At 30.0% G+C, this 9,913-nt stretch overlaps 1 protein-coding gene across 1 annotated transcript in view; it reads left to right on the top strand.

Annotated features, from left to right (window-relative positions):
- Positions 9,633 to 9,913, top strand: part of LOC107614153 (BTB/POZ domain-containing protein At1g55760) — a 2,879-nt gene continuing 2,598 nt past the window's right edge. The window contains exon 1 of the mRNA XM_016316414.2: positions 9,633 to 9,734. The gene's annotated coding sequence lies outside the window, so the exon portion shown is untranslated. The remainder of the gene's footprint in view (positions 9,735 to 9,913) is intronic.

Raw genomic sequence — 9,913 nt, 5'->3', positions numbered from 1 at the left:
CTAACATTTCTTAAAAATTCTTTTGTCTATTCATGTTATTTTATAAAAAGGTCATTGTCAAAGACTACATATAATTATATGTGTTATGCATGCTATTAGTATTATTAAACCCCTTTTTCATTATTTTTCAAAGACCTTAGATATTTTGCGTGTCCTCTCCTCTCCTCTCCATTAGGAATGGACCCAGGCATAATATATGTTGATAAGGGTAATCATGACTTTGAGACAACTGCATCGGCATTAGGCCTCCATATATTAAGAGAGTAAAATAATAATTATCAAGCAAAGTATTCATTAATATAATAATTACAAAATAAGAAAGCTCGTCTAAATTCAACCAGCTTAGAGTAACTACGCGCGCGGTAAAAAATCCAGATTCCATATAAAATAATCATCATTCATATGAATCATATATAATGCTAAAAAAATAAAAAAAAATAATCCATTCAAATAGTCTAAATTTATTTTATTATTTAATATTTATTTATTATAAAATATATTAAATAAATTAAAAATAATAAATTTTAATAATTTTTAACTAATATTTTTTATTATCAAATATTTTTATATGATAATAATAATAATAATAATCATTTATATTCGTGATATATGTAAACTATCAAAAATACATCCTATTTTTATTGAGATTGGCTGGTATATAATTTGTCCGCCAGAAAATGCTTGTAATAAGTTCTCTGTCCAGATGAAGTATACGTCGGCAATGAAAGAACAAGGGGTAGGTACTTGCAAAAGACACTTTGACGCTCAAGTCAGTAAGTGTTTAAGAGGTATATAATAATTCTATGAATATAGAATGTAAGACATGAAATGGAAGTTATCATGTGTTATGTTGTGTTTATAATAATTCTATGAATATAGAATGTAAGATATGAAATAAAATTTATCATGTGTTGTTTCTTAGATTAGATATAGAAAGTTCTTTTTATAGGCATAAAATTGATGAATAGAATTGATGTTATGACCATTTGGTCATTAAGATAGAAATGATGGTCATTAAGTCGGTAATGAAGGTGTCAGTTACAAGCAAAAAAATGAATGATAGTTAACGCCGAGTTATAACTCATAATGCATAATAAAGACTGAGTTATAAGTTGACGGATCACAGCCCCCAAGCTTTGTCCGCCGATCATATGATCCAGGCTAAGCTTAGAAAATAAAATGAATTATAACTCGGTTAAAAGATAAGTGAATAATGATATGGTGAGCCCCCAAGCTTAGTTGGGTTATTATGTCGGTACTTATTCAAAAAATAATTGAGTGATAAGAGTCATTCAATCAAGATAATTGTGTGGGAGATATTTTTTCGCTTAAGAACAATTTTAACATACAGCATTTGATTGTATATGAAATGAAAAGTTCATAAATAGATATCCATTGATGGAATCGATTGTATGATACGAGGATATAATGGTTAATTGTCTTGGGAATTTTTTCGTCACACAACAATTTATTGATGAATTTCTCGCTCAAAGCAATTAGTTATTGAATATTTACAATTTAATAGAGAAGGTTTGACATGAATAAGATAAATTGAGAAAATGAATATGTACAAAGTCGCAACATATATTAAATAATATATATTGTAAAAGTAAAAGAGTTCAAAGTAGAAAAATATACCTTGAAAGTTGATAATTATAGAGAAGAAGAAGACAGGGAGTGGATCCTCTCCAATAAAAAAAAAACTGGATGATATCCAGTGTGTAATCTAACCATTCATTGCTTTCTCTTTCTTATTTAATTTTGGCTCTACTTATAGAATCAAAGGTGAGAGATCACAATGTATTTTGTCAAGTGTTAAAAGAATTGGAGAGGATCCATTTCCGAAGAAGACATATATGAATGTCATACATGTCAAATGTGAATTATTTAATTTTATTTGTTAATATTTAAACTTTATTTCATAGAATCTGCATTAACTTGTTAATAAAATAATAAAATGATTAGTCATTTGATAATATAATAAATTTTGTTTAACTATGAAGTATATTCTTTGTGCAAAAATAGTAAATTTGTATATTTGTAACTATTTTTTGCTTAACTTTCTGCATTAAACAAATAGTAACATAAAATTAAATAGCATAAAGTATAGAACATATATTGATATTTGAGTACAACTAATAAATTAGTAAATATTAGTTACACAAAATATAAATGCAAAAGTATGTTGAATAAAATATATAATTTTATTTGTGTAAATAGAAAACTTTGAAAAAGTAAGCAAAATTGATAAGCGAGTTTGTGTTTGGATTGATTGAAAGCCGAGTTTGTTCTCGAATTGATTTATTGATCAATTATGAGATGTGAAATATTATGATTAGTAAAAGTAAAGCAATTCGAATGTATAAAGTACATACTTTATAAAAAGTTACGATAGATTAAAATTTGATAAGAGGTATTAAATAAAATCTTAAACCAGATTGTTGAGAATGGTTCAAAAATTTGAATGTAAATCAAGTTTTATGAACCTAAAGAGAGTAGGAATTATTTTACTCGTCCCCACAGACGGCGCCAATTGTTCTTGCTGAGATTGGCCGGTGTATAACTCGTCCGCCCAGTGACGGATCCAGAAAATTTTGATAGTGGAGGCAAAATATATATAATATGATAAATGAAACCAAATTTAAAAATATCATTTATTCGTTAAACAATCATTTAAAACTCAACTTTCATACAATTAGTTTTTGATGATATTCATAGTTGAAAAAGTTCATTTAATTAGTGTAGTTATTATGAAAAAAACTAAAGCTAATTTTAAAAGAAGAAATACAAATAGATAGATAATATTATTTCGAGTCGATTTTTAAGAAGGAACATCAATCTTATTTAAATTTGAAACTTGATAATTATAATGGACATCTAATATGAAGTTCTCAAATTGACTATCAAGTGTCGAAAGTTGAATAAAAAATTATTGTGGGGTCAAATTTAATAATTTAGTGGGGACAAATAAATATTATTATTATATACTACTCAATAAAATTCTAAATTGTAGTGGGGGCGCTTGCCCCCACACCCTAAGGAATGGATCCGTCCCTGCGTCCGCCGGAGAATGCTTGTAAGCTCTCTGTCCAGATGAGGTATACGTCGGCAATGAAAGAACAAGGGGGTGGGTACCTGCAAAAGACACTCCGACGCTCAAGTCAGTAAGTGTTTAAGAGGTATATAATAATTATATGAATATAGAAGGTAAGACATGAAATGGAAGTTATCATTTGTTGTGTTGTGTTTATAATAATTGTATGAATATAAAATGTAAGACATGAAATAAAACTTATCATGTATTGTTTCTGAGATTAGATATAGAAGGTTCTTTTTATAGGCATAAAATTGATGAATAGAATTGATGTTATGACCGTTTGGTCATTAAGATAGAAATGATGGTCATTAAGTCGGTAATGAAGGTGTCGGTTACAAGTAAAGAATGAATAATAGTTAACGCCGAGTTATAACTCATAATGCACAATAAAGATCGAGTTATAAGGTGACGGACAAGGGTGACAACGGGGCGGGTAAGGCCTCGAACGGGTAGGGGCGGGGTGGGTACCCACGGGTTCGGGTAGTGTTGCCACCTCTAGTGACGGATCACATCCAAATAATTTTTTCGTCGACAAAAATACATCTGAATTTTGTTATCAACAAAAATACTCTCAAACAATTTAAAAATTCTACAAAAATGTCCAAAAAGAATATTGTTTTCTTTATAAGTGACAAATAACTTTTGTATTTGATAAACCACTTATATATTTGATCCAAAACTTTGTAGGGATATTTAAATAACTATTACACACAAAAAATAAGATAAAAAATTGATCTCGGTATTTTTTTAATTTTAAAAGTGATATGACAGTTACAATCCGAATATATAACTCGGCGTTATACGTTACAAATCAGCTTAATGAGCCATAACTCGTCCTAATGACACAGATTATAACAAAACGCCTAGCCGAGTATTATAACGGCCGAATACAATGTGATTTCCTTTTAATGCGCATAATCACAACCAATAAAACGAAAAAAACACTTCTTCCTATATAAAGAAGGTAAACTACTTTTCTTTGGATATACTAAATACACAATACTAATTTAAGTATCGGAGTGCCTTTTGTAGGTACACTCTCCCTTTGTTCATACTCTCCCAAGACATGATATCTCTCTAGATGCAAGCTCGGATTTTTCAAGTCTATAACTCGACGTTGAAGGAAACAACTCGGTGTTGATTCTCAGACACCAAGTTACGTCCAGGTTATGTACACAAGAACAAAACGTATTATTGATTGTTGACAAAAAAATTACAAAAAAAATATATATTTAGTGAAAAATTATCAAATTTTATAGATAAAATATCTCATTTTTCTAATCATGTTTGTAAAAAAATTGCATCAAAATTTAATCTCTAAAATATTTTTTGAGAATACATATTTAATGTTGGGTATTTTTGTCACGTTTTAAAATTATTTGAGGACTTTTTCTCGATAACAAAATTATTCAGGTGTATTTTGTGTGATTTACCATTCTTTAGTATTTGGGTTAAGTACTTTTTTCGTCTTTAAGGCTTCGTTTGGTTAGTGGGTAGAGATAAATAAAACACAAACACAAAGATACAAAATGACATAGACACAATGAGACATAAAATTTGAGAACTTGTTTGGTACTCACGGACATAACACTACTTGCAATTTATCATTCTAACAAAATGACAATGTTATCCCTGCCACAAACCATCAACACCACCTCTTTACCATTATTTCAGTTCAAATTACCACCATTAAAACCACCATAACCACCTCTCTACGACCATTTTAATACAAATTACGACTATTAATAATAGCAAACACAGAATAAATTAAAAATTCAGATCCAATCCAATTTAATATATAACCACAATTTTCAATCAACATCTAAATAATAAATAAATAAATAAATAATATATGAAATTAAAAAATAAAACAGAGAACTAGATGGATCTGACAATGAGAAAGACAGACGAAGGAATTGTAGAAGAGAAGCGGAGTCGAAACTGAAAGAGGCGGAGAGACGAAGGTAGATCTATGAGGTAGATTGAGAGAGGGAGAGGGAGGTGTGACAAAGGCGGTGGCGGTGGATTTGGCAAAGGCAAATGCAAAGCAGAGGCGACGACGAATCTAAGCGGAGAGGCGGCAAAAAAGGATAAAGGAATGGAGGCAGTGGAGAGGGACAGAGAAGGTGAGGCTACGGTTGGGTTGGGAGGCATGGAGGAAGAAAGGAGGCAGTGAAGAAGGAGGTAGGAAAGAAGAGAAAAAGAAGTAGATTAGGGTTAAAAGGAGAAGGGTATAAATGAAAATAAAGAGAGATAATGAGGATAAAAGTGGAAATAAAAAAAGTGTCTGTGTTTCAAATGTGTGTCACAGGTTAAAGGTGAGACACTAAAAATATGTATTTTGTGTCCATGTGTGTGTCACCGTGTCTATGATAATTTTGTGTCTCGTTAGACAAATAATATACATGTGTCATTGTGTCCATGTCTCTGATGGACATGGACACCAACCAAACGGGCCGTAAGGTCTTTGGTCAAAATCAAAATCGCCCCAGATCTTTTTTCGTATTAAAATCATCCTCAATGTTACAAAACATTATAAAATCGTCCTTTTGTCCATAAACAATCTTTTTCAGATGATTTTGCCCTTAAAAAACCCCTTCCCCTCCCCACTAACCCCCAACCCCCTTCATCATTATCACCAAGCCTATTTCTCTCTTTCTTTCTCCAGACTCCTGCTCTCCCTCACCAAATCATCAAAACCAAACTTTTCCTTCCCTTCACTCTCCATGATTCAGAAATGCATAAAAGATTGTAACTTTGATGGAACAGGATTCAGCAGCTGAAGAAACTCGATCTAGGTCTGAATGGGAGCATGATTATGCAAAAAAATTTTATTTTTATTTTTTTTCCTCTGAAATTTGGATAAGTGAGAGAAAGGACTGAGAAGAAGGATTTTGTTTTTGGTTCGTTCTCTTTGGGGGAGACGACGAAGCACTGCAGCAGTTCTGCATCAGAGCGATTATCACCATCTGATTCGAGATGGCATCGGGATGGGTGAGAGGGAAAGTGGAATTGGAGTGGGAAGCATTGTGATAGGAGGAGGGGTGTTCGATGGGAGGCCTTCGAATTCATCCTTGTCCAGAAATCGAAGGTAGTGGGCGGCAGTTTCGGGAGATCGGAGGGTGCAGGTTTGGGATCGAGTTCTGGAAAAGAGAGAGCCGGCGCTTGTAGTGGCTTCTAGCTTTCGACAGACGGCGACGATGGGTGGCAGTTGGAATGAAGAGGAAGAAGAAAAGAAAGGGAGGAAGAAGGAGGGTAGAAGCGGCGCACTGAAGGCAACGGCGGCCAGAGGTTGATGGCAGTAGGTTCCCGCACCATCACTTTCTTCCTTCTCTGTTCGTTCTTCTTTTTTTATATTTCTTTTAATTTTTGAAAAACATAGCCATCGTTTCTTTTTTTTTTAACTTTTTTTAAATTTCTGTTGTTGCTGATTTTGAATCTGAAGTTGCGATTGATGATTGCTAAATTGTTGTTAAATATAAAATTTTTGTTCATTTATTTTATAGATGTTGCTGTTACTGTTGATTCATTTTGTTGTTGTTATTGCTAAATTTACTGAAATTACTAAACTTGGTTGTTGCTGTTGCTGAATTTAGTTTGTGGCTGGATGATAGTGATTTAGAAAGAAAGAATGTGTGATTGTTATGGTGGCAATGGTGATGGCGATGAGAAAAGAGAGAGGGAGAGGAAGAGAGATGCATAGCGATGATGATGTAGAGAAGTTAGTGGTGAGGGTAAGAAGGGGTTTTTTTTTTTTAATTTTTGTTTAAGGGTAAAATTATTCAAAAAATATCGTTTATAGACAAAATGACGATTTTATAACGTTTTGTAACGTTGATGATGATTTTAATACGAAAAAAAAGTCAGGAAAAATTTTGATTTTGACCCAAGACCTTAAGGACGAAAAAAATATTTAACCCTAGTATTTCAAATGTAGGTAATTTTTTTTTTAATGAATCAAAATCAAAGTGCTAAAATACTAAAATTAAACAAAAAAAATGTAGGTAATTAAGTTAACTGTAAGAAAATATATTTTAAACAAAGATTCGTATGCAAATTGTTTTTGTGTGAAGTTAATAATTTAAAATTATTTAATAATAATTTTAATCAAATATATTAAATCATTTAACATTCTAAACTAACAATTTTATATAAAAACAATTCCATACAAATTTTCACAATATATTTTACTCAAAAAGCTTGGTTTATGTTTGATACTACTTTTTCTAAAATGCAAATACTTTTTGTGATATAACAATCTTTTTATAAATAATTTTGTCGTAATATGATCGTTTGATTTAGTATTTAACTCTACAAGATTACTTTATGACAGTTTTTTTTATATATATATTTTTATTACATTATTGGTTGTCTATGTTACAGAGGAAGCAAACCAACAAGAAACATTTAAGCATGCCTTGGATATAGTGAGATTCTAATGTTACTTGTCTCCCATTATTTGTTGATGTAGGATAAACAGATTTTTTTTTAAATTAAAAAATATTTTTTTTTTTGTTCAATGTCAACGTAAAAAATTGTACACAAATATACGTATTACTACAGTATATTTGTTTTAAATAAAAAATTTTAGAAACAAAATTAAAATAAAATAAAATTTAAGAATATTTTTAAAATTTTTGATAAATTTTAAAAACAAAAAATATATTTTACTTTAAAATAAATTAGAGAGTGAAAGAAAAGATAAGGTTATTGATGGGCAAATTGAATGGTAGCCAACCTATCCCCTTGATGTTATGTGGCCAATTTGACCATATATATATAAAACAGAACTTCCAATAACACAGAATGGATGAAAAGTTTCCATCTCCTCTCAATATTTTTCTTTTTTCACCATACCATATACCTTCCAACCAAGTTGTCTATTTTGTTGGTGAAGGGAAAATTAAGTTTGGTTCGGATTGGAGTTTTCATGGAAGAAAAAAGCAATTGAATCTTAAGCAAGATTCCACCCTTCTCAATCAATCAACCTCAACATACACCATGTCCCATTTTCTGTATTTTAATGTAACATTATATATGTATGTTGATAATTAAAAGACAACAATTTAACCTTTTTTTCCCCTACTAGATGTGGAGTAATCATCAAGATGAATTGCATCAACTTTTGGATACGAGGGGAAGCAAAGCTAAGCAATCGGGTTACTTAATAATCACCTACCATTGACGAAGTCCTAAAATAATGCACAAATAATTGAAATTTGATATGAATGGTAGCTATGATAACGCACTTTGTATATGCTATATTGCTTGCAAATTAAAACCTCCCCTTAAGTCATGATTAAACTCACACTACCTACCTAGGATTATTAGGAGTGCTTAGACGAAGAATGAAACCTAGATGCACTTAGAAAGAAAAAAAAAATTCTTTTAAAGAGAAAAGCATAAAATCAACTTCAGTTTAACAATACAGGTATAACCAAAAATTGATTAACCTTGGTCAAGTTGCAAGTGAAATTATATTATTGGTCCACTTGCAAGAGCAGATTTTATCCTGGCCCATTTGCTTAGAAGATAAATTGCAACTCATCTATTATATGAAAGTGATGCAGAAGGGTATAGAAACTAAGGATGCCATATCATCAGAAGAAAAACACTATCAAATAATTAGGGAAAAAGGGGAAAATATTAAAAATAAATATTGTGAAAAAGATTTAACATTTTTCTTCTTTAATCAATGCATCAAGGGGAATGAGTTATTTTAATTTTTCTCTTAATTGATGTTGTAAAGTCAGTCTCTCATTATTTATTTTAAAATAAAATTAAATGAAAAAATGTAAAAACAAATATTATATAATAAAAAATTACATTTTTAAAATATTAAATAAAAATTTGAAAATTTCATTTCCTGCATCAATCAAGCAGGTCAAGAGTCACACGTATTTAAATAACAAAACCTTGGACACCTGGAAAGAGAATCAAAGACGGTAATCTTTGGGCAACCTCATAAATTAATACACATGTATTTTTCTAATAAGAAATGTTTTGGTGAAATTTCTCTGTTGAATATTCATCATGTTATTATTATAAAATAGAAAATTTAGATTTAACTGAGCATAAATAATCTATACTCCTTCTTTAATATAATTAAGTGGTAAATAAAAAAAATTAATTTTAATACATTATCAGTATAAATAATTTTACACGTATATTCAATCACATAATGTCACATAATTAAAAATAATTATTATTTTATTGACTATGATCATAAAAAAACAAATGTGATTATATATTAAAATTAAATTCAATAAAAAAAGGCATTTAAAAAAATATTTTACTTATTCTTTTTTTTTTTTAATGAGTATATTGCTTCTACAATCCAAGAATGAAGGAAGTTTAGGAAGTTAGTCAAAATTTCAAGGAACATATACTTTGCTTCAAAGCACCAAAAATTAAAAAAAGAAATTCTTTTCCCTTCCAAGCACAACAAAATTAGGATCATTCATACTCCACACATCACCTAACACGTATGCATCATATCCCATGCTTTTTTTCACATTAATGTTCTAAATTTCTAATATAAGCCCTTAAATATAAGACTTTCCATAACCAAAACAATCCAATCAAGACACTTTTTTGTCATCAAATATCACCATCCCATACCAATCAAAACTGCTGGGTAAGCCAACAAAATCACCCACCTTTTGCTCTTTTTTACATCAGGATTTCATCATTTCTAGTGTTTTTAAGTGAATTTATTCATATTCTCATTTAATTATATTCACCTGTTTGTTGATCACTAATTCAAGTAGCTAGTAACAAGAACTATTTAAATTTATTTATATAAAAAAATATTAT

Source organism: Arachis ipaensis, chromosome B01 (genome assembly GCF_000816755.2).
Source record: "Arachis ipaensis cultivar K30076 chromosome B01, Araip1.1, whole genome shotgun sequence".
Classification (NCBI taxonomy): domain Eukaryota; kingdom Viridiplantae; phylum Streptophyta; class Magnoliopsida; order Fabales; family Fabaceae; genus Arachis; species Arachis ipaensis.
Note: the sequence above shows the minus strand (reverse complement) of the source record. Positions and strands in the feature narration are given on the sequence as shown.